This window comes from Scyliorhinus torazame, chromosome 21, assembly GCF_047496885.1.
Source record: "Scyliorhinus torazame isolate Kashiwa2021f chromosome 21, sScyTor2.1, whole genome shotgun sequence".
NCBI lineage: Eukaryota > Metazoa > Chordata > Chondrichthyes > Carcharhiniformes > Scyliorhinidae > Scyliorhinus > Scyliorhinus torazame.
In genome coordinates, this window is record NC_092727.1 from 105,198,050 (window position 1) to 105,220,496 (window position 22,447).

The window sequence follows — 22,447 nt, forward strand, 5'->3', positions numbered from 1 at the left end:
AGGCAGGTCATATTTAACAAATTTACTGGAATTCTTTGAGGACATTACGAGTGTGGTGGACAACAGGGACCGGTGGATGTGGTGTATTTGGATTTCCAGAAGGCATTCGACAAGGTGCCGCCCAAAAGGCTGCTGCATAAGATAAAGCTGCACAGCGTTATGGGTGATGTATTAGCATGTATAGAGAATGGGTTAACAAACCGAAAGCAAAGAATGGGGATTGGGACCGCAATTGTTTACAATTTACATAGATGATTTGGAGTTGAGGACCAAGTGCAATGTACCAAATTTTGCAGATGACGCTAAGATGAGTGATAGAGGAAAGTGTGCAGAGGACGCTGAAAGTCTGTAGATGTATATTGATAGTTTAAGTGAGTGGACCAGGATCTGGCAGATGAGGTACAATGTTGGTAAATGTGAGGTCATCCATTTTGGTAGGAATAAAAGCAAAATGGACTAGTGTTTAAATGGTAAGAAAATTGCAGTATGCTGCTGTGCAGAGGGACCTGGGTGTCCTTGTGCATGAATAGCTAATAAGACCATAAGACATAGGAGCAGAATTAGGCCACTCGGCCCATCGAGTCTGCTCCACCATTCAATCATGGCTGATATTTTCTCATCCCCATTCTCCTGCCTTCTCCACATAACCCCTGATCCCCTTATTAATCAAGAATCTATCCATCTCTGTCATAAAGACACTCATACAGCCTCCTGCAGTAAAAAGAGTTCCACAGATTCACCACCCTCTGGCTGAAGAAATTCCTCCTCATCTCTGTTTTAAAGGATCGTCCGTTTAGTCTGAGATGGTGTCCTCTGGTTCTAGTTTTTCCTACAAGTGGAAACATCCTCTCCAAGTCCACTCTATCCAGGCCTCGCAGTATCCTGTAAGTTTCAATAAGATCCCCCCCTCATCGCCCGCCCCCCCCCAAACCTAGTTGATTTGCAGGTGCAGCAGGTAATTAAGAAGGCAAATGGAATTTTGTCCTTCATTGCTGGAGGGATGGAGTTTAAAAACAGGGAGGTTATGTTGTAGCTGTATAGGGTGCTGGTGAGGCCACACCTGGAGTATTATGTACAGTTTGGTCTCCTTACTTGAGAAAGAATATACTGGCACTGGACGGGATGCAGAAGAAGTTCACTAGGTTGATTCTGGAGTCAAGAGGATTGGCTTAAGAGGACAGACTAGTAGACCGGGACTATATTCATTGGAATTTAGAAGAATGAGGAGGGATCTTACAGAAACATGTAAAATTATGAAGGGAATATATAAGATAGAAGCAGGGAAGTTGTTTCCACTGGCGTGTGAAACCTGAACTAAGGGGCGGGGGGCATAGCCTCAAAATAAAGGGGACCAGATTTAGGACTGAGTTGAGGAGAAACTTCTTCACCCAAAGGGTTGTGAATCTGTGGAATTCCCTGCCCAGTGAGATTTTTGAATAGTAAAGGAATTAAGGGTAAGTGGGCGGGTAAGTGGAGCTGAGTCCACAAAAGGATCAGCCATGGTCTTATTGAATGGTGGAGCAGGCTCGAGGAGCCAGATGGCCGACTCGTGCTCCTAGTTCTTATATTCTACAGTTTTTATTTGTAATGAAACGTTCCGTTGACCAATAAAGATCTAAACCATGGAAATTTGCAGCATTTTTCTCAGTTTGCAATGACTCTGCTGGGCGAAGAATAAAAAAATTAACAAATGTTTAACACTGCTGAAAGAATTCCAGAATAGGACTTAAAACTTTTAAGATGATTGGACGATAATAATTGGAAGGTAGGATTTTTATACAAAAATGCACCATTTCTTAATCGAATAAATGAGGAGGTTTAAGTTTAATCAGGTTTCTTGTTTTAAAAAGATCCAAATGGCAGCAATAATGGCAAGGGCAGAAGCTCACTTTTTTATTTAAAGATTGTTTAAAACAATAGCTACATTGGGGCGCGGCAGGTCCAAGTAGAAAGTCAAGGTGTTTGTCACAATAGACCAAGTGCAGACACAGATGTCATACAAAGCCAAAAGTGATGAGTCATAGAGTTTTACAGCACAGAGAGGCCCTTCGTCCCATCTTGTCTGTGTCAGCCATCAAGCACCTATCCATTCTAATCCCGTTTTCCAGCACTTGTTCCATACCCTTGTGTACTATGGCGTTTCAAGTGCTTCTTAAATGTTGCAAGGGTTCCCACCTCTACCACCCTTTCAGGCAGTGAGTTCCAAATTCCCACCACCCTCTGGGTGAAAACGGGGCCGAGGAGATTGTGATACGACCGGACCAGTAAGAAATGTAAGTTACTTTCACCCCTGAAACCAGACTATCAGAAGTTTAAACTTCCCGGCAATAATGTGCACGTGGCAGGGCTTCTGCAGAATCCCCCTGCGTCTGGACTTTGCTGCGGTGGACATTCACACCGTGGAGTTTGAAACCGGTGGTGTGAACTTCTCAACTTTGCAGAAAGCCATTGCATTTTATGTGGTCCCATGGTGTAATGGTTAGCACTCTGGACTTTGAATCCAGTGATCCGAGTCCAAATCTTGGTGGGACCTCAACATGTATTTTAATGAACAATAATTTTAAAAAGATTAGTAATGTGGATTTTCAGTGCAGATCTCAGTAGCTACTCTGTAAATAGTTCATACTCCACTACATGCCACCAGACTGTTGGGAGGGAGGGTAATTGTTCATATTTATAAATATTGGCCAATCTGACAGAAATGACCTGCCACCTGCATCCTCCTGCATTCGTTTTTTCTATTCACTCATGGGATGTAGGCATCGCTGGCATGTCCAGCATGTATTGCTAATCCCTAATTGACCTTGGGAAGGCAGTGGTGTGCCGTTTGCCTGAACCACTGCAGTTTGTTATGTAGTTACAAATGCCCTGCTGTCGGGATGTGAGTTCCAGGATTTTGACTCAGTGATATGTGAAGGAACCGTGATTATGTTGGAGCTTGGGCTGTTAGTCAGGGAGCACTTCAGTTAACGCAGTGCTGGTGTGTGTCTGGCAGCTGGCTGCTTTCTGCCGGAAACTGACATCAACTATTCCCGTGACAAACAATCCCAAAGTATAACCCTGGAGTTTGAATCCGGTGATGTGAACTTCTCAATTTTGTAGAACTCCTTAGCATTCAACGTGGTCCCATGGTGTAATGGTTAGCACTCTGGACTTTGAATCCAGCGATCCGAGTTCAAATCTCGGTGGGACCTCAACATGTTTTAATGAACAATAAATTAAAGAAGATTAATAATCCGGATTTTTCACTCCAGTGATGTGAGTGCGGATCTCAGTAGCTACTCTGCAATGTTAATACTCCGCCACATACCCGGGGGGGGGGGGGTTCTCATATTTATATATATTCTCATTTTAGAAGTTTCTGTTTTAAAATTTCATTTCAGAAGTTTCTGTTTTTAAATTTCATTTCAGAAGTGTCTTTAAAATTGAACAGAATTTTAAAATTCTGCAATTGCCTTTTAACCTTTGATACGTTTTAAAAGTTTCTGTGTTAACATTCATATTGTGCTCATTTTAGAAGTTTCTCTTTCAACTTTTATATTGTGTTCATTTTAGATGTTTCTGTTTTAAACTTTTATTTTAGAAGTTTATTTTAAATTGGGCCCCGAGGTCCCCGTGTTAAAATTGGGGCAATTGTCTTGTAACCTTTGGTACGTTTCCTAAATTTTTGTTTTTGCATTTATATTGTGCTCATTTTAGAAGTGTCTTTAAAATTGGGCAGAGGTTTATGTGTTAAAATTGGGGCAATTGGTACGTTTTAGTTTAAGCTTCCAGCAAGTTTAATTCATGGCAATTTTTTTTTGTGCGGCTGGTGCTTATTTCCACCCAGACACGGGGGGGGGGGGGGGGGGGTGGGGGAAACTCACCGCCACACCCGGGCAGCAAGCAGAGTCGCATTGTAAAGGGAGGGGAAGGGGTACAGGAATGACAGAGGGCAGAATGCAAACGCCGGTGCAACAGCATCGGAAAGTCGTAAAAGGAAAAACAAAGAGGTTGGTGGATTAATGTCACGGTTGCTATCCCGCACACAGTTAATTTACCCTGGGATCGCCTGAGCGACCAGCCAAATTCTGGGCGGGTTGATGTATAAAAACATGTTGAGGTCCCACCGAGATTTGAACTCGGATCGCTGGATTCAAAGTCCAGAGTGCTAACCATTACACCATGGGACCATCCTGTCAGCCGCTGTGGAATAGGCGCTTTAATAGGCGACGTGATCATCTGTCCTTCCGCTGCACGTCATGACGATCGTTGTTGTAACGCTGGCGTCGAACGTCAGGACTTTAATCAGCGGATTTGTACCGTTTGTGGGGTTTTATCCCCCCCCCCTCCAGTCTCGCAATGATTTCCTCCCCCCCCCCCCCCCCGCCATTGCCCCGCGGAGCCGGAACCTACCGAACGCCCTCCTTCCCCAACAACCCGAGTGAGGTCACAGGGCCGCTCGGCTCTTTCCGGAAAGGGGGCGGCGCCTCGACCTCAACCTCGCACGCGCGCGCGCCCGAGAGCTCAGCGAGCGGCCGGAGGTGTCAATGGTGGCCGGCCGCTGGGCGGGGCGGGGCGGGGGTCAGTTGCTGAGGCAGTTGCTAGGGGAGCAGGTCGGTTGATGAGACAGTTGCTAGGGGAACCCTGCTTCCTCACTCCATAACGGCGAGAGACATCGCGGCGCAGGCCTCCTGCCACACACCTTGCGAGCCAGTGATCCTGACCACCCAGGTCCTGCGATGATCCAGCACAATGGCGGCAGACACATGGGCGAACCATCACCTGGGGAGGTTGTTCCCTTCCCAACTCACCATCCTGACTGGGAAATACTACGCACTTTTCTTCATTGTTGTGGTTGGATCAAAATTCTGCCCCCCCCCCCCAAAGCACTGTGGGTGTAAATGTTTTTTCATCCATTCCATGGGACCTGGCGTTGCTAACCCAGAAATTGTATTACTTGTCCCTAATCCATGGAGTGCCCACAGTGCAGAAGGAGGCCATTCGGCCTATCAAGTCTGCACCGAACGCTCTGAAAAAATCCTATACTTAGCCCCACTCACCCCGCCCTATCCCCGTAACATTAATCATGGCCAATCAACCTAACCTGTGCATCTTTGGGAGGAAACCGGAGTACCCAGAGGAAACCCACGCAGACATGGGGAGAACGTGCAAACTCCATACAGACATTCACCCAAGGCTGGAGTCGAACCCGAGGCCTTGGCCCTCTGAGGCAGCCGTGCTAACCACTGCCCTTCAGAAGGTGGTGGTGAGCTGTGTTCTTGAACCACTGCAGTGCATGTGGTGTTGGGTGGCACAGTAGCACATTGGTTAGCATTGTTGCTTCATAGCTCTAGGGGCTTGGGTTTGATTCCCGCTTGGAGTCTGCACGTTCTCTTCTTCCCATGTCTGCGTGGGTTTCCTCCAGCTGCTCTGGTTTCCTCCCACAAGTCCTGAAATACATGCTTGTTAGATGAATTGGACATTCTGAATTCTCCCTCAATGTACCTGAACAAGTGCCGGAGTGTGGTGACTAGGGGGTTTTCACAGTAACTTCATTGCAGTGTTAATGTAAGCCTACTTATTACACTAATAAATATTATTAGGTGCACCTACAGTGCTGTTAGTGAGGGAACAGCATATATATTTCCAAGTCAGGCTGGTGTGTGACTTGGAGGGGAGCCTGCTGGTGGTGGTGTTCCCATGTGTCTGTTGCCCTTGGCCTTCTAAATGGTGAAGATAACAGTTTTGGAAAGTGCTTGGAGGAGCTTTGGTGAGTGGCTGCAGTGTATCCTGAAGATGGTACACACTGCTACTACTGTGCATCAGTGGTGGAGAGAGCAGATGTTGATGGTGGTGGATGGGGTAGCATCCAGATTGTGTCGAGCTTGAGCATTACCAGAGCTTCACTCATCCAGGTAAGTGGAGAATGTTTCATCATACACCTAACTTAGGCCTTGTAGATAATGGACAGGCTCTGGGGAGTCAGGACGTGAGTTACTATCCACAGAATTCCGAAGCCTCTGACCTGCTCTTCGAACAAAGAACAAAAAATAGAACAGCACAGGAACAAGTCCTTCGGCCCTCCAAGCCTGCGCTGACCGGGCTACCCGTCTAACATAAAACCTTTTACACTTATGGGGCCGTATTCCTCCAATCCCATCCTATTCATGTATTTGTCAAGATGCCACTTGAACACCACTATTGAACCAGCTTCCACCACCTCCTCCGGCAGCAAGTTCCAGGCATCCATTATCCTCCAGGTAAAAAAACTTCCCTCGCACCTCTCTAAACGTTGTCCCTTGCACCTTAAACCAATGTCCACTACTAATTGATTCTTCCACTCTGGGGAAAAAGCTTCTGACTATCCACTCTGTCCATGCCCCTCATAATGTTAGGTGAATTGGACATTCTGAATTCTCCCTCTGTGTGCCCGAACAGGCGCTGGAATGTGATGACTGGGGGCTTTTCACAGTAACTTAATTGCAGTGTTAATGTAAGCCTACTTGAGACAATAAAGATTATTATATTTTGCAGATTTGTTTTATTTAGAGTACCCAATTAATTTTTTCCAATTAAGGGGCAATTTTAGCGTGGCCAATCCACCTAGCCTGCACATCTTTGGGTTGTGGGGGCGAAACCCATGCAAACACGGGGAGAATGTGCAAACTACACATGGGCAGTGACCCAGAGCCAGGATTGAACCTGGGACCGCGGCACTGTGAAGCAGCAATGCTAACCACTGTGCCACCGTGTTACCCCTGACTTCTAATAATAATCTTTATCAGTGTCACAAGTAGGCTTATGTTACTTGTATGAAGTTGCAATGAAGTTACTTTGAAAATCCCCTAGTCGCCTGTTCGTGTACACTGAGGGAGAATTCAGAATGTCCAATTCACCTAACCAGCACGTCTTTCAGGAGGAAACCGGAGCACTCGGAGGAAACCCACGCAGACACTGGGAGACGTGCAGACTCCGCACAGACATTGACCCAAGCCGGGAATCAAACCCAGGTTCCTGGCACTGTGAAGCAACATTGCTAACCACTGTACTCACCCTTCAACCTCCTTCGTTCTAGTGAGAACAAACCGAGTTTATCCAACCTCCCTTCATAGCTAATGCCCTTCATACCAGGCAACATCTTGGTAAACCTCTTCAGTACCCTCTCCAAAGCCTCCACATCCTTCTGATAGTGTGGTGACCAGAATTGAACACAAGTGTTGTCTAACTAAGGTTTTATACAGTTGCAACATGAGTTGCCAATTTTTATACCCCATGCCCTGTCCGATGAAGGCAAGCATGCCATATGCCTTCTTGACTACCTTCTCACCTGCGTTGATACTTTCAGTGACCTATGGACCTGTACAGCCAGCTCCCTCTCCCTGTCAATACTCTTAAGGGTTCTGCCATTGACTGTATATTTCCCACCAAAATGCATTACCTCACATTTGTTCAGATTAAACTCCATCTGCCATCTCTACGCCCAAGTCTCTAACCAATCTTCAAGGTGAACTTGGAGCGTGGATTGGTACTTGGGACTACGATGTTGTGGCCATTACGGAGACATGGTCAGAACAGGGACAGGAATGGTTGTTGGAAGTTCCGGGGTATAGATGTTTCAGTAAGAGTAGGGAAGGTGGTAAAAGTGGTGGAGGAGTAGCATTGTTAATCAAGGATAGCTTAACGGCTGCAGAAAGACAGTTCGAGGGGGATCTGCCGACTGAGGTAATATGGGCTGAAATTAGAAATAGGAAAGGAGCGGTCACGTTGTTAGGAGTTTTCCAAAGGCCCCCAAATAGTAATAGAGATGTGGAGGAAGAAATTGCAAAGCAGATTATGGATAGGTGTGGAGGTCTCAGGGTAGTTGTCATGGGTGACTTTAACTTTCCAAATATTGATTGGAACCTCTACAGGTCGAACAGTTCGGATGGGGCAGTTTTTGTACAGTGTGTGCAGGAGGGTTTCCTGACACAATATGTAGATAGGCTAACAAGAGGTGGAGCCACATTGGATTTGGTACTGGGTAATGAACCGGGCCAAGTGTTAGATTTGTTTGTGGGAGAGCACTTTGGAGATAGTGACCACAATTCGGTGTCTTTCACTTTGGCAATGGAGAGGGATAGGGCCGGCAGGGCAAGGTTTATAATTGGGGGAGGGGTAATTATGATGCGATTAGGCAAGAATTAGGGAGCATAAGATGGGAACAGAAACTGTCAGGGAAAGGCACAAATGAAAAGTGGAACTTGTTCAAGGAACAAATACTGCGTGTCCTTGATATGTATGTTCCTGTCAGGCAGGGAGGAAATGGCCGTGTGAGAGAACCATGGTTCACAAAAGAGGTTGAATGTCTTGGCAAGAGGAAAAAGAAAACGTATGTAAGGATGAGAAAACAAGGTTCAGTTGGGTCGCTTGAGGGTTACTAGGTAGCAAAGAATGAGCTAATAAAAGGGCTTAGGAGAGCTAGGAGGGGGCATGAGAAGTCCTTGGCAGGTCGAATCAAGGAAAACCCCAAGGCTTTTTACTCTTATGTGAGAAATAAAAGAATGACCAGGGTGAGGTTAGGGCCGGTCAAGGACAGTAGTGGGAACTTGTGCATGGAGTCAGAAGAGATAGGAGAGGCGTTGAATGAATACTTTTCTTCTGTGTTCTCCGAGGAGAGGGGCTATGTTTTTGAGGATGAAAATGTGATACAGGCGGGTAGGCTGGAGGAGGTAGATGTTCTGAGGGAAGGTGTATTAGCAATTTTGAAAAACCTGAGGGTCGATAAGTCCCCTGGGCCAGATGGGATATATCCTAGGATTCTTTGGGAGGCAAGGAATGAGATTGCAGAGCCTTTGGCTTTGATCTTTGGGTCCTCACTGTCCACGGGGATAGTGCCAGAGGACTGGGGAGTGGCGAATGTTGTTCCTCTGTTCAAGAAAGGGAATAGGAATGACTAGTAATTATATGCCGGTTAGTCTTACTTCGGTGGTCGGTAAGTTAATAGAAAGGGTCCTGAGGGATAGGATTAATGACCATTTGGAAAGATGCAGCTTAATCCGGGATAGTCAACACGGATTCGTGAAGGGTAAATCTTGCCTCACAAATTTGATTGAATTCTTTGAGGAGGTAACCAAGTGTGTAGATGAAGGTAGAGCAGTTGATGTCATATACATGGATTTCAGTAAGGCGTTTGATAAGGTTCCCCATGGTCGGCTCATGAAGAAAGTAAGGAGGTGTGGCATACAGGGAAATTTGGCCAATTGGATAAGTAACTGGCTATCACATAGAAGACAGAGGGTGGTGGTGGATGGAAAATTTTCAGACTGGAGACCAGTTACCAGCGTTGTACCACAGGGATCAGTGCTGGGTCCTCTGCTATTTGTGATTTTTATAAATGACTTGGAGGAGGGGGCTGAAGGGTGGGTCAGTAAATTTGCTGATGACACCAAGATTGGTGGAGTAATGGATGAGGTGGACATAGGCTGCAAAGAGACATTGATAGGATGCAGAACTGGGCCGAAAAATGGCAGATGGAGTTTAACCCTGATAAATGCGAGGTGATTCATTTTGGTAGGCCAAATTTGAATGCGGATTACAGGGTCAACGGCAGGGTTCTGAGGAATGTGGAGGAACAGAGAGATCTTGGGGTTCATGTCTACAGATCTCTGAAGGTTGCCACTCAAGTGGATAGAGCCGTGAAGAAGGCCTATAGTGTGTTAGCGTTTATTAACAGGGGGCTTGAGTTTAAGAGCCGTGGGGTTATGCTGCAACTGTACAGGACCCTGGTGAGACCACATTTGGAGTATTGTGTGCAGTTCTGGTCACCTCATTATAGGAAGGATGTGGAAGCATTGGAAATGGTGCAAAGGAGATTTGCCTGGATTGGAGGGTAGGTCTTATGAGGAAAGATTGAGGAAGCTAGGGCTTTTCTCATTGGAGCGAAGGAGGATGAGAGGCGACTTAATAGAGGTTTATAAGATGATGAGAGGGATAGATAGAGTGGACGTTCAGAGACTATTTCCTCGGGTGGATGTAGCGGTTACAAGGGGGCACAACTATCAGGTTTGGAGTGGGAGATATAAGAGGGATGTCCGAGGTAGGTTCTTTACTCAGAGAGTGGTTAGTGTGTTGAATGGACTGCCTGCTATGATAGTGGAATTGTACATTTTAGGAACTATCAAGCGGTTATTGGATAGGCACATGGAGCACACCAGAATGGCAGGGAGTGGGATAGCTTGATCTTGGTTTCGGACAAAGCTCGGCACAGCATCGAGGGCCGAAGGGCCTGTTCTGTGCTTACTGTTTTATGTTCTATGTTCAATCTATATCCTGCTGTATCCTCGGATAGTCCCCATCACTGTCCACAATTCCACCAACCTTTGTGTTGTCTGCAAACATACTGATCAGACCAGTTATACTTTCCTCCAAATCATTTGTACATACTACAAACAGCAAAGGTCCCAGCACTGATCCCTGTGGAACACCACTAGTCACAGCCCTCCAATCAGAAAAGCATCCTTCCACTGCTACCCTCTGTCTTCTATGACTGAGCCAGTTCTGTATCCATCGTGTCAGCTCACCGCTGATCCTATGTGACTTCACCTTCTGTACCAGTTGCCATGAGGGACCTTGCCAATGAAGTCCATGTAGACAACATCCACTGCCCTATATTCATCAATCACTTTGTCACTTTCTCGAAAAACCCGATCAAGTTAATGAGACAACACTTCCCCTTCATAAAACCATGCCACCTCTCGCTAATATGTCAAATTGCTTCCAAATGGGTGTAAATCCTGTCTTGAAGAATTCTCTCCAATAATTTCCCTACTACTGACGTAAGGCTCACCAGTCTGTAATTTGCTAGATTATCCTTGCTACCCTTTTTAAACAAAGGAACAACATTAGCTGTTCTCCAGTCCTCTGGGACATCACATGTAGCCAGTGAGGATGCAAAGATTTCTGTCAAGGCCCCAGCAATTTCCTCCCTTGCCTCCCTCAGTGTTGTAGGGTAGATCCCATCAGGTCCTGGGGACTTACCTACCTTAATATTTTTCAAGATGCCCAACACCTTTTGATCTCAATGTGACCCAGACTATTGACATGCCCTTCCCCAGATTCATCATCCACAAAGTCTTTTTCTTTGGTGAATACTGATGCAAAGTACTCATTTAGTACCTCATCCATTTCCTCTGGCTCCATACATAGATTCCCTCCCCTGTCCTTGAGTGGGCTAACCCTTTCCCTGGCTATGTTTGAAAGACTCCCACATGTCAGATGTTGATTTACCCTCAAATAGCCGCCCTCTAAATTCTTCAGTTCCTGCCTAATATTGTTATAATTAGCCTTCCCCCAATTTAGCACCTTCACCCGAGTACTACTCTTATCCTTATCCATAAGTACCTTAAAACCTACTGAATTATGGTTACAGTTCCCGAAATGCGCCCCTATTGAAACTTCGACCACCTGGCTGGGCTCATTCCCCAATACCAGGTCCAGTACGGCCTGTTCCCTAATTGGACTATCTACATCTTACATATTGTTCCCTCATCTAAATCATAAGAACATAAGAACTAGGAACAGGAGTAGGCCATCTGGCCCCTCGAGCCTGCTCCGCCATTTAATGAGATCATGGCTGATCTTTGTGGACTCAGCTCCACTCTCCGGCCCGTACACCATATCCCCAAATCCCTTTATTCTTTAGAAAGGTATCTATCTTTTTCTTAAAAACGTTTAAAGAAGGAGCCTCAACTGCTTCACTGGGCAAGGAATTCCAGAGATTCACAACCCTTTGGGTGAAGAAGTTCCTCCTACACTCCGTCCTAAATCTACTTCCCCTTATTTTGAGGCTATGCCCCCTAGTTCTGCTTTCCCCGACCAGTGGAAACAACCTGCCCGCATCTATCCTATCTATTCCCTTCATAATTTTATATGTTTCAATAAGATCCCCCCGCATCCTTCTAAACTCCAATGAGTACAGTCCCAGTCTACTCAACCTCTCGTCATAATCTAATCCCCTCAACTCTGGGATCAACCTAGTGAATCTCCTCTGCACTCCCTCCAGTGCCAATATGTCCTTTCTCAGGTAAGGAGACCAAAACTGAACACAATACTCCAGATGCGGCCTCACCAACACCCTATACACCCTATATACAATCACAGACGCACCTAAATCCGATTACATGGCTTTCTTAACAAACCCACCCTGACGTTCGTCGCATTGTGAGACAACCAGTCTCATCAAAATTTAGTCTTTCTCATGAACGATTCCAATCTCCACATTTGAAGATCCTGCCCTGGAATTCTCTCCAAATGTCATTCTCATTTGGATAGTTTTCGCAATGGTCCAACTTGAAGCGTTTAAATCTTGATTTCTGAGATTCATTTTCGCTGGATTGCTGAGTAAACTCAGACACAAGCTTCCGAGCATATTTTCAGAACTATAGTTACTCCAAATAGAATAACTCTATTCCAAAGGACCTTTGTCCTAAAAGATCTCTCTACTTAAAGCCTGCTCCCTGAAGCCCTTTCGCTAACGTTTTATTTTAACTGGGGCCTCTGCCTGTTCCTGTTTCTATGCCATTTTGTAGGCCTGGCAGACCCCCCCCCCCAACGGCCTCCAAAACTGACCGCCTTAAGAAGAGCTGTTCAATGACTCTTGAAGTGATCTTGTGACCTATCAAAATACTCCCAGAGGAGGACCCAATGTAACAAGCTTCTCTCTAATTGATGCCACCAGCACCTTTGCCCCCCCCCCCCCCCCCCCCCCCCCACACACACACAACCAGAAAGTGGTCATCGACATCCGATTGGAAACATCCTTTTTCAGGTTTAAGACTGTATTCCAATCTTCTCTCAAAATCAACTGGTGCATATCCATGTCCGGAATAGCCGCCATTATCCTCTTCACAAAATCTACATCATCCCAATTTGGTGCACATATATGCGCCAAAACTACCGACTTACCCTCAAATACCTCTGAGACCATATCCCACCCCCCAGATCTGACACCACCATCTCCATCTGAAACCAGACTATTTTGTTATCAGTTAAGATATCCCTCGGGCCCGGCTATCAAAGCCTGAGTGGAACACCTGACCTACCTAATCCTTACAGAGCCTTATCTGGTCCTTCACCCGCAAATGTGTCTCTTGCAACAGCACCACCTCAGCCCTCAGACTCTTCAAGTGAGCAAAAACTCTCGCCTGTTCGACCAGGCTCCCGCATATTCCATGTCACCAAAAGGATTGGGGGTCTCTCACACACCCTCCCCCTCGACTCAGCCATCACCACCACAGGAGATTCTCCCAACCCCCACCGAGCTGAAAAATCCAGAGCCCACCCAAGATGGCACTGCCTGGACAATGCCAGAGTGCAAGCCGGTGAGTAATGTCAAGGGCAATACCAGCTGGCAGTGCTGGGGGTCGTGTTCCATGGGGGTTGTTGGGTGAGGTGGTGTTCTGTGGGTGGATGTGGGGAGCTGTGCAGGGGTGCTGTTGCATTGCGGTGGGGGGGGTGTTCCGTGGTGGTGGTGTTGCATTGGGAAGGTGTGTTGGAGGAATTTTCCATGGGCAAGTATGTTGCATGGTGGGGCGGGTTATTATGTGAGAAGGTTGTTCAGTTGGCGCTGTTCAGGAGGGATGGGGCTTCCAACTTTAATTTGTTGCATCGGACTGTCCATTAAAAAGAGCGCACTGATCTTTTAAAACCTCAGTTGGTGATAGAGCCCGCCCTTCCAGAGTAATGTTGTGGGACCTGCTCCTTCACTTTTTTAAGCTATCAGTCAAATGATACAACAGAGAAAGCCGCTGTTGGGGCTGTCAGCTACCAGACCATTTTTGCCAAACACTGCACCACTCTGCCAAAAAGTGCCAACCTTCCATCCAAGCCGTTGTTTTTACTAATGTTGTTCTCAATGAGAGTAAAATAAATCTGGAGGAAAATACTGTAAAACAATGCTTTAATTGTGTTCTATATGCCTAGGTAAAGACTATGGGAAGAATTCTCCAGCCCTTCCTGCCGGTGGGATCTTCCTGTTCCTCCGAAGTCGACCCACAGTGTCACAGGTGAGGAATGGAAATCACCATTGACTTCTGCAGGACCAGAAGGCCTTGCCCGTGGCCAATGGCAAGCCACCACTGCAGTGAGAAAACTGCAGTGTTTCAATCTTACCTTCTGAAATTCATTTTCGGTGGATTGCTGAGTAAACTCAGACACAAGCTAACGAGCATATTTTCAGAACTATAGCTACTCCAAGCAGAGTAACTGTTCCAAAGCACCTTTGTCCTAAAAGATCTCTACTTAAAGCCTGCTCCCTGAAACCCTTTCTCTAACATTTTATTTTAACTGGGATCTCTGCCTGATCCTGTTTCTATGCCATTTGTTGGCCTTGCAGACCTCCCCCGCCACCCCCCCCCCCCCTTCCCCCTGCCTCCAAAGCTGTCCGCCTTAAGAAGAGCTGTTCAATTACTCTTGAATTGATCTTGTGACCTATCAAAATACTCCCAGTTGAGGGCCCAATGTAACAAGCATCTCTCTAATAGATGCCACCAGCACCTTTGCCATCCACCCCCCCCCCCCCTTCCCACACACACACACAACCAGAAAGTGGTCATCGACATCAGATTGGAAAGATCCACTTTCAGGTTTAAGACTGTATTCCAATCTTCCCTCAAAATCAACTGGTGCATATCCATGTCCGGAATAGCTGCCATTATCCTCTTCACAAAATCTACATCATCCCAATTTGGTGCACATATATGCGCCAAAACTACCGACTTACCCTCAAATACCCCTGAGACCATATCCGTCCCCCCGGATCTGCCACCACCTTCTCCATCTGAAAGCAGACTATACTGTTATCAGTTAAGATATCCCTCAGGCCCGGCTATCAAAGCCTGAGTGGAACACCTGACCTACCCAATCCTTACGGAGCCTTATCTGGTCCTTCACCCGCAAATGTGTCTCTTGCAACAGCACCACCTCAGCCCTCAGACTCTTCAAGTGAGCAAAAACTCTCGCCTGTTCTACCAGGCCCCCGCAAATTCCATGTCACCAAAAGGATTTGGGGTCTCTCACACACCCTCCCCCTCGACTCAGCCATCACCACCACAGGAGATGCTCCCAACCCCCACCGAGCTCAAAAATCCAGAGCCCACCAAGATGGCACTGCCTGGACAATGCCAGAGTGCAAGCCGGGGAGTAATGTCAAGGGCAATACCAGCTGGCAGTGCTGGGGGTCGTGTTCCATGGGGGTTGTAGGGTGAGGTGGTGTTCTGTGCGTGGATGTGGGGAGCTGTGCAGGGGTGCTGTTGCATTGGGAGGGGTTCCATGGTGGGGAGGGTATTGCGTGGTGGTGGTGTTGCGTTGTGAAGGTATTGCGTTGGAGGAATTTTCCATGGGCAAGTATGTTGCATGGTGGGGTGGGTTATGTGGGAAGGTTGTTCAGTTGGTGCTGTTCAGGTGGGATGGGGGTTCCAACTTTAATTTGTTGCATCGGGTTGTCCTTTAAAAAGAGCGCACTGATCTTTTAAAACCTCAGTTGCTGATAGAGCCCGCCCTTCCAGAGTAATGTCATGGGACCTGCTCCTTCACTTTTTTAAGCTATTAGTCAAATGATACAACGGAGAAAGCCACTGTTGGGGCTGTCAGCTACCAGACCATTTTTGCCACACACTGCACCACTCTGCCAAAAAGTGCCAACCTTCCATCCAAGCCGTTGTTTTTACTAATGTTAATCTCAATGAGAGTAAAATAAATCTGGAGGAAAATACTGTAAAACAATGCTTTAATTGTGTTCTGTATGCCTAGGTAAAGACTATGGGAAGAATTCTCCAGCCCTTCCTGCCGGTGGGATCTTCCTGTTCTGCCGAAGTTGACCCACAGTGGCACAGGTGAGGAATGGAAATCGCCATTGACTTCTGCAGGACCAGAAGTCCCCTTCGTGGCCAATGGCAAGCCACCACTGCAGTGAGAAAACCCGCCACAAGGGGGCTGGGGATTTCCACCCGACATTGGAAATTTTATATCGTAATTGCAAATCAATTGACGTTCCTGGTCATTTTTGTACATTGATTATGTTTGGATTGTTAGATGTGAGGAGTGCATGCCTTTCCCTTTAGCATCACCTCAATTCTCTTTTTTTGTCTTTAGTTCTATTTCATGTGCAAAAGAATTCCAATCCACTGGTTGAAATGAATTTTCCTTTATATCTCTAATCTTTTAATACAGGTACTACAGCAATAAGCCTTTAAATCTTCTACACTGGTTTTTGAATCTTTCCAAAGATGTTTAACCAAAAATGAGTTCCTCGTTCCCTTAACATCAACCATCAACTACATGTATCTATCGTCTTTAACATAGTAAAACTGCTCAATTCATCCGCAGACTTCAAGTAAATTTCAAGTAAGATTAAGAAATTATTGGAAATGATTAAACACTGCCTATTCTTCGACAGGAGAATCGTCTCACAATTTGTTTCTTTTCATGCGGGTGAGAAAGACAAAATGTTGCTGTACTCCCCAATCAGTGTTCCTTAACTTTGGAGAATAAAACTTCAATCACATTTTGTCTTGTCCGATAAGGTAATGAGGCAGTTGCCTGGAAGATATTTACAACAATAAGCCGAAACTGTGCACAAGAAATGTGCTCACAAGCCAGAATGTAATTATGAATGGGAAAGGTCATCTGACTAAAAGGATCCTAAAGGGCTCCCGCCTTACCCCTAGTCGGCAACTCTTTCTAAAATTAATTCAGGGAATTTGCTTTAAGAACTTTAACTTGAGGTCTGCTCCATATGTTGATATTCACTGAAGAGCTTTCTGACATAAATCCTCAAATTCTATTTTGCACCTCTAGTGCTCCAGTAGTCCAGTCTCACAGTAAAATTTCAAGAATTATTCCAAATGTACTTTTCTATTCTATTACAATCTTATTCACATTCTTTAGAACCGATTAGGAGGAACGAGTTAGCACTTATTCTATTGAGCCCCATCAGTTGGAGGCTGCAATAAAAGATATTAAAATATAGGAACATAGGAATGTCATAATATGCACTCATGTCCATAATGCGATACAGACAGGCAGTGATGGACACACAGAGGAACCAATCACCACACAGAATACAGAACAACTAATCACCAGGCAGGACACTACAGGGAACATTACCAGTCTAAAACACACGAGGCAGGAAGGCTCGGCCTCTTCGTACTGGTGATAGCTGTAGCAACAGTCAGGGTGCAATATACAGTCAGCACCTACTACACATGGCACAGAGCAAGTCTGGGCAAGCCAGACCAAGGTTAGCAAGCTTAGATTAATAGAGTGTCGACCCACAGTGAACTGTGTACATTACTCGGCAAGTTCAATAAAGCAGTGTTGAACCATCTACAGCGTTGGAAGCCTGTTTTCAAGTGACACTGCATCGAATTGCAGTCCGTGTTAATCCAACATATATAACACAGCATGGTACCAGGAAACTATTAACTCTAACGGACCTACCTCGAGTAAATCTGAAACGACCGGAAAGCAAGTAGCAAACAGCCAGCGGTATGGAAAAGATCCAGGCCCCTCCACAGCTCCGGATCTCCAGCAACCTCGGCGCCAACTGGAGGGTCTTCAGACAGAAGTTCCGCCTACACCTCGCGGCATCCGACCTTGAGGAACCATCAGATGTCAGGAAAATCGCGCTGCTCCTGTCGACGGCGCGGTTCACGCCATCCACATCTTTAACTCGCTCACGTTTGCCCAAGGAGAAGATAAAGCAAAGTTCCAGACCATTCTGCAAAAATTCGACAGCCACTGTGAAGTCGAGGCGAATGAGAGCTTTGAACGGTACATCTTCCAACAGAGGCTTCAGGGTAAGGATGAACCTTTTCACTCCTTTTTGACCCACTCCGCATCTTAGCGCAGTCATGTAACTATGACTCGACTGCTGATTCCATGATCCGGGATCAGACCGTTTTCGGCGTCCATTCCGACTCCCCGCGGGAGCAGCTCCTTAAAATCAAATGTATGACCCTCCCGATCGCGTTCGAAACGTGCGTTGTCCATGAACATGCCAGAAAGGCGGCAGAAACGGCAAAGCAAGCCCCCCACAAGGCAGAAAGTGTACAGGCCATCACTAGGCTACAGGGCCTGAGCATTGAGGAGAGTGGCCGTTTCGCAGGGTTCAGTGGCCGTTTCGCGGGCTTTCCATGGGGCCCCACGCAGGCGCACCGCGACTGGGAGGACAATGTGGCCAAAAACCCTACTGCGCATGTGCGAACGTCGGCCGACCGCACTGCACAGGCGCACGGAATGCACTGACATCAGCGTCATGACGTGCCAAAATTGTGGCTCCGCCCATTTAAGGCAACAAATGGGCCAGCCAAAGGAAGACGATGTCAACAATATGGAAAACCTGGGCATTATGCGGCCTTATGCAAGTCTGCTCCACCGGTCAAAAGCCAGCGATCCCAGCTGCAACGCAGACCTGTCCACTGCATACAGCAAGGCATACAGAATTCCGATCCCGAAAGCCCAACGGATCCAAATGATGACTGCCTCGAGTCTCCATATCAGGTGGGCATTATCACCACACGTGAGAATGTCTCCTCCACTCATGCAAAGCGCCTCTCAATCCTAAGTGTGGATTCTGGTGATAAATGGCGCGCTGTCGTCAAAAGTGAATCAGTGCAGAATCCAATTCAAACTGGACACTGGTGTGTCTGCAAACCTCATATCCCGGGCAGAGCTCGACAGCATCCGAGACCAACCCAAAATTCTTCCACCAGCCTGCCAGCTCCTTGATTACAACTAGATGACACCATCCACTAGCTGCTAGTGGATCGTGTCATCTAGTTGTATCCCACAAGGCAATCACGGCGACGTTAAAATTCGAGATTGTCAGGCCTGACAAGGCATCCCTGCTCGGTGCCCGGGCATGTAAACTCCTTAATCTGGTACAGCGAATCCATGCCATGTCCTCTGCACCTCTGACTGCCTCATCTCATGTGAATCTACAGGCTGACATAGACGACATCCTCACGCAATGTGTTTGATGGGATGGGCACGCTCCCGTATCACTACAAAATACTACTCAAGCCGGATGCCACCCCAGTCATTCATGCCCCACGCCGGGTGCCGGCTCCTCTAAAGGATCGTTTAAAAGCGCAGCTGCAAGAGCTCCAAAGCCAGGGGATCATTTCAAGGGTCACGGAACCAACAGACTGGGTCAGCTCCATGGTCTGCGTGAAGAAGCCCTCAGGCGAAATACAAATGTGTACCTATCCCAAAGACCTCAATCGCAACATAATGAGGAAGGACTACCCGATCCCGAAGCAGGAAGAATTAACCTCTGAGATAGCTCACGCCAAATTCTTTACCAAGCTGGACACCTCACGTGGTTTCTGGCAGATACACGTAGTTTCTGGCAGACGACTCCAGCAGGAAGCTCTGTACGTTTAACACTCCGTTCGGCAGGTACTGTTACAACCGCATGCCTTTCGGTATCATTTCAGCCTCCAAAGTCTTTCACCGCATAATGGAGCAAATGATGGAGGGCATCGAGGGTGTGCGAGTCTATGTGGATGACGTGATAATCTGGTCTACGACCCCCGAGAGCACATAGATCGGCTCAAACAGGTCTTTAAAATGGTCCACGAGAATGGCCTCAAGCTAAACAGGGCCAAATGCTCATTTGGTCTGTCATCAATCAAATTTCTGGGTGACCAAAGTTGCCTGCCCACCACCACCTGACCATAACCCTCCATATGTCGAGACGCCTCCTCCGGACATTTCAAACCATGAGCCCGCCAATCTGGCAGCACTCCACCTGTCGAGACGCCGGCATCCCCCCCGCCATCTCTGAGGCGGTCGACAAGAATCCGTCGGCCACCACAAAGACTGGACTTATAGACTTTAACTGTGTAAATTTTGTTCACCTTGTTCTGTATATTCACGATAGACACCTTCCCATGTATATATGTTCACTCACTCACCATTTTGCACATAGTCACACATGTAAATACAAGCACACAGCCACAAGCATCCAAAATTTATTTTAAAAGGGGAGATGTCATAATATGCACTCATGTTCATAATGAGATACAGACAGGCAGTGATGGACACACACAGGAACCAATCACCACACAGAATACAGAACAACCAATCATCAGGCAGGACACTACAGGGTACATTACCAGTATAAAACACACGAGGCAGGAAGGTTCGGCCTTTTCGTACTGGTGATAGCTGTAGCAACAGTCGGGGTGCAATGTACAGTCAGCACCTACTACACATGGCACAGAGCAAGTCTGGGCAAGCCAGACCAAGGTTAGCAAGCTTAGATTAATAGAGTGTTGACCCACAGTGAACTGTGTACATTACTCGGCAAGTTCAATAAAGCAGTGTTGAACCATCTACAGCGTTGGAAGCCTGTTTTCAACTGATTCTGCATCAAGTTGCAGTCCGTGTTAATCCAACATACATAACACATCAAGGAATAAGGAGCAGAAGTAGGCAATTCAGCCCTTCGAGCCTGCTCTGTTATTCAATCAGTCCATGGCTGATCTCTTCCTGGTCCCAAATCCACCTCCCCGCCTGTTCCCCATATCCCTTTAACCCATTTCTTATCAGAAATGTATCTACCCTTTCCCTGTAAATTCCTTTCCCAATCCAAATCTATTTATTTGTTAATAAGGAAGCAATCAATGCAGATTTTCTTGAGTTCAAAGAAAGAGTCTGCTTATTGGTTACTGAACCCCAGAAAAAAACGATGTGATAACACCACACACACACAAATACACACACACATCAGAAGTAAGAAACTTAGAGTGAAATAAAAAACAAAAACACTATACAATTATGTCCTTTGCTTGTCTTTGAGGTGTACATTGTTGAACATTGCAATCATTTGAAGTTAACTGATTTTCTACAGAATTCATTTAAAAAAATAAATTTAGAGTACCCAATTCATTTTTTCCAATTAAGGTGCAATTTAGCGTCGCCAATCCACCTACCCTGCACGTCTTTGGGTTTGGGAGGTGAAACCCACACAAGCATGGGGAGAATGTGCAAACACCACATGGACAGTGGCCCGGGGCGTTTTTTAAAAATATATATATTTTATTGAAATTTTTCAAACAGAAATTTTCCGTTTTTACAGCTTAATAAAGGAATATACATTAAACATTATTTGAATAATATATTAAACTAACAACAAATGAAAAAAGAGATAAACCAAAAAGCAAATATCAACAACTGGCAAAAAACAAAAACACGGGATAATACTCCTTCCACCCCCCCCCCCCCTCCCCCACCCCCCGGGTTGCTGCTGCTGTCTTTTCTGTTTTTCCATTATCGTTCCGCGAGATAGTCAAGGAATGGTTGCCACCGCCTGGTGAACCCCTGAGCCGATCCTTTTAACGCATATTTTATTCGTTCCAGTCTTATGAACCCTGCCATGTTGTTTATCCAGGCCTCCACGCCCGGGGGCTTCGCTTCCTTCCACATAAGTAGAATCCTTCGCCGGGCTACTAGGGACGCAAAGGCCAAGACGTCGGCCTCTTTCGCCTCCTGCACTCCCGGTTCTTCTGCAACCCCAAATATAGCTAACTCCCAGCCTGGTTTGACCCGGACCCCCACCACCTTTGAAATCACTCTTGCCACACCCTCCCAGAACTCATGCAGTGTCAGACACGACCAGAACATGTGAGTATGATTCGCCGGGCTTCCTGAGCACCTTCCACATCTATCCTCCACCCCGAAAAACCTGCTCAGTCTTGCTCCCGTCATATGCGCTCTGTGTAGAACCTTAAATTGAATCAGGCTAAGCCTGGCACACGAGGACGAAGAATTTACCCTACTTAGGGCATCTGCCCACAGCCACTCCTCGATCTCTTCCCCCAGCTCCTCTTCCCATTTTCCCTTCAGCTCCTCTACCATCGCCTCCCCCTCGTCTCTCATCTCCCTGTATATTTCGGACACTTTACCTTCTCTAACCCATGCCCCCAAAATCACTCTATCCTGGATCCCTTGCATCGGGAGCTGCGGAAATTCCCTCACCTGTTGCCTCGTAAATGCCCTCACTTGCATGTATCGGAAAGCATTCCCTGGTGGCAACTTGTATTTTTCTTCCAATGCTCCCAGACTCGCAAACATCCCGTCTACAAACAGGTCCTTCAGCTTCCTAATCCCTGCTCGCTGCCAACATTGAAATCCCCCCATCTATCCTCCCCGGGACAAATCTGTGGTTATTCCTTATCGGGGACCACACCGAGGCACCCGTCACTCCCCTGTGTCGTCTCCACTGCCCCCAGATCTTCAAGGTCGCCACCACCACTGGGTTTGTGGTGTACCTTTTCGGATAGAACGGTAGCGGAGCCGTCACCAGCGCTTTTAGACTCGTTCCCTTACAGGACGTCATCTCCAACTTTTTCCATGCCGCACCTTCTTCTTCCCTCATCCACTTACAGACCATCGACACATTAGCGGCCCAATAGTAGTCACT

General features: G+C 46.7%; 1 long non-coding RNA gene and 3 other non-coding genes across 4 annotated transcripts; 3 read left to right on the forward strand and 1 right to left on the reverse strand.

The window, feature by feature from the left end:
* Positions 1-2,461: 2,461 nt before the first annotated feature.
* On the forward strand, positions 2,462-2,533 carry trnaq-uug (transfer RNA glutamine (anticodon UUG)). Its single transcript has one exon. It is a non-coding gene; the product is annotated as a tRNA-Gln (tRNA).
* Positions 2,534-3,122: 589 nt separating this feature from the next.
* On the forward strand, positions 3,123-3,194 carry trnaq-uug (transfer RNA glutamine (anticodon UUG)). The gene has a single exon. It is a non-coding gene; the product is annotated as a tRNA-Gln (tRNA).
* Positions 3,195-4,100: 906 nt separating this feature from the next.
* On the reverse strand, positions 4,101-4,172 carry trnaq-uug (transfer RNA glutamine (anticodon UUG)). Its single transcript has one exon. It is a non-coding gene; the product is annotated as a tRNA-Gln (tRNA).
* Positions 4,173-4,565: 393 nt separating this feature from the next.
* On the forward strand, positions 4,566-20,358 carry LOC140398459 (uncharacterized). The gene is made up of 4 exons (XR_011937495.1): positions 4,566-5,897; positions 13,942-14,024; positions 15,769-15,851; positions 16,189-20,358. It is a non-coding gene; the product is annotated as an uncharacterized lncRNA (long non-coding RNA).
* Positions 20,359-22,447: the final 2,089 nt, after the last annotated feature.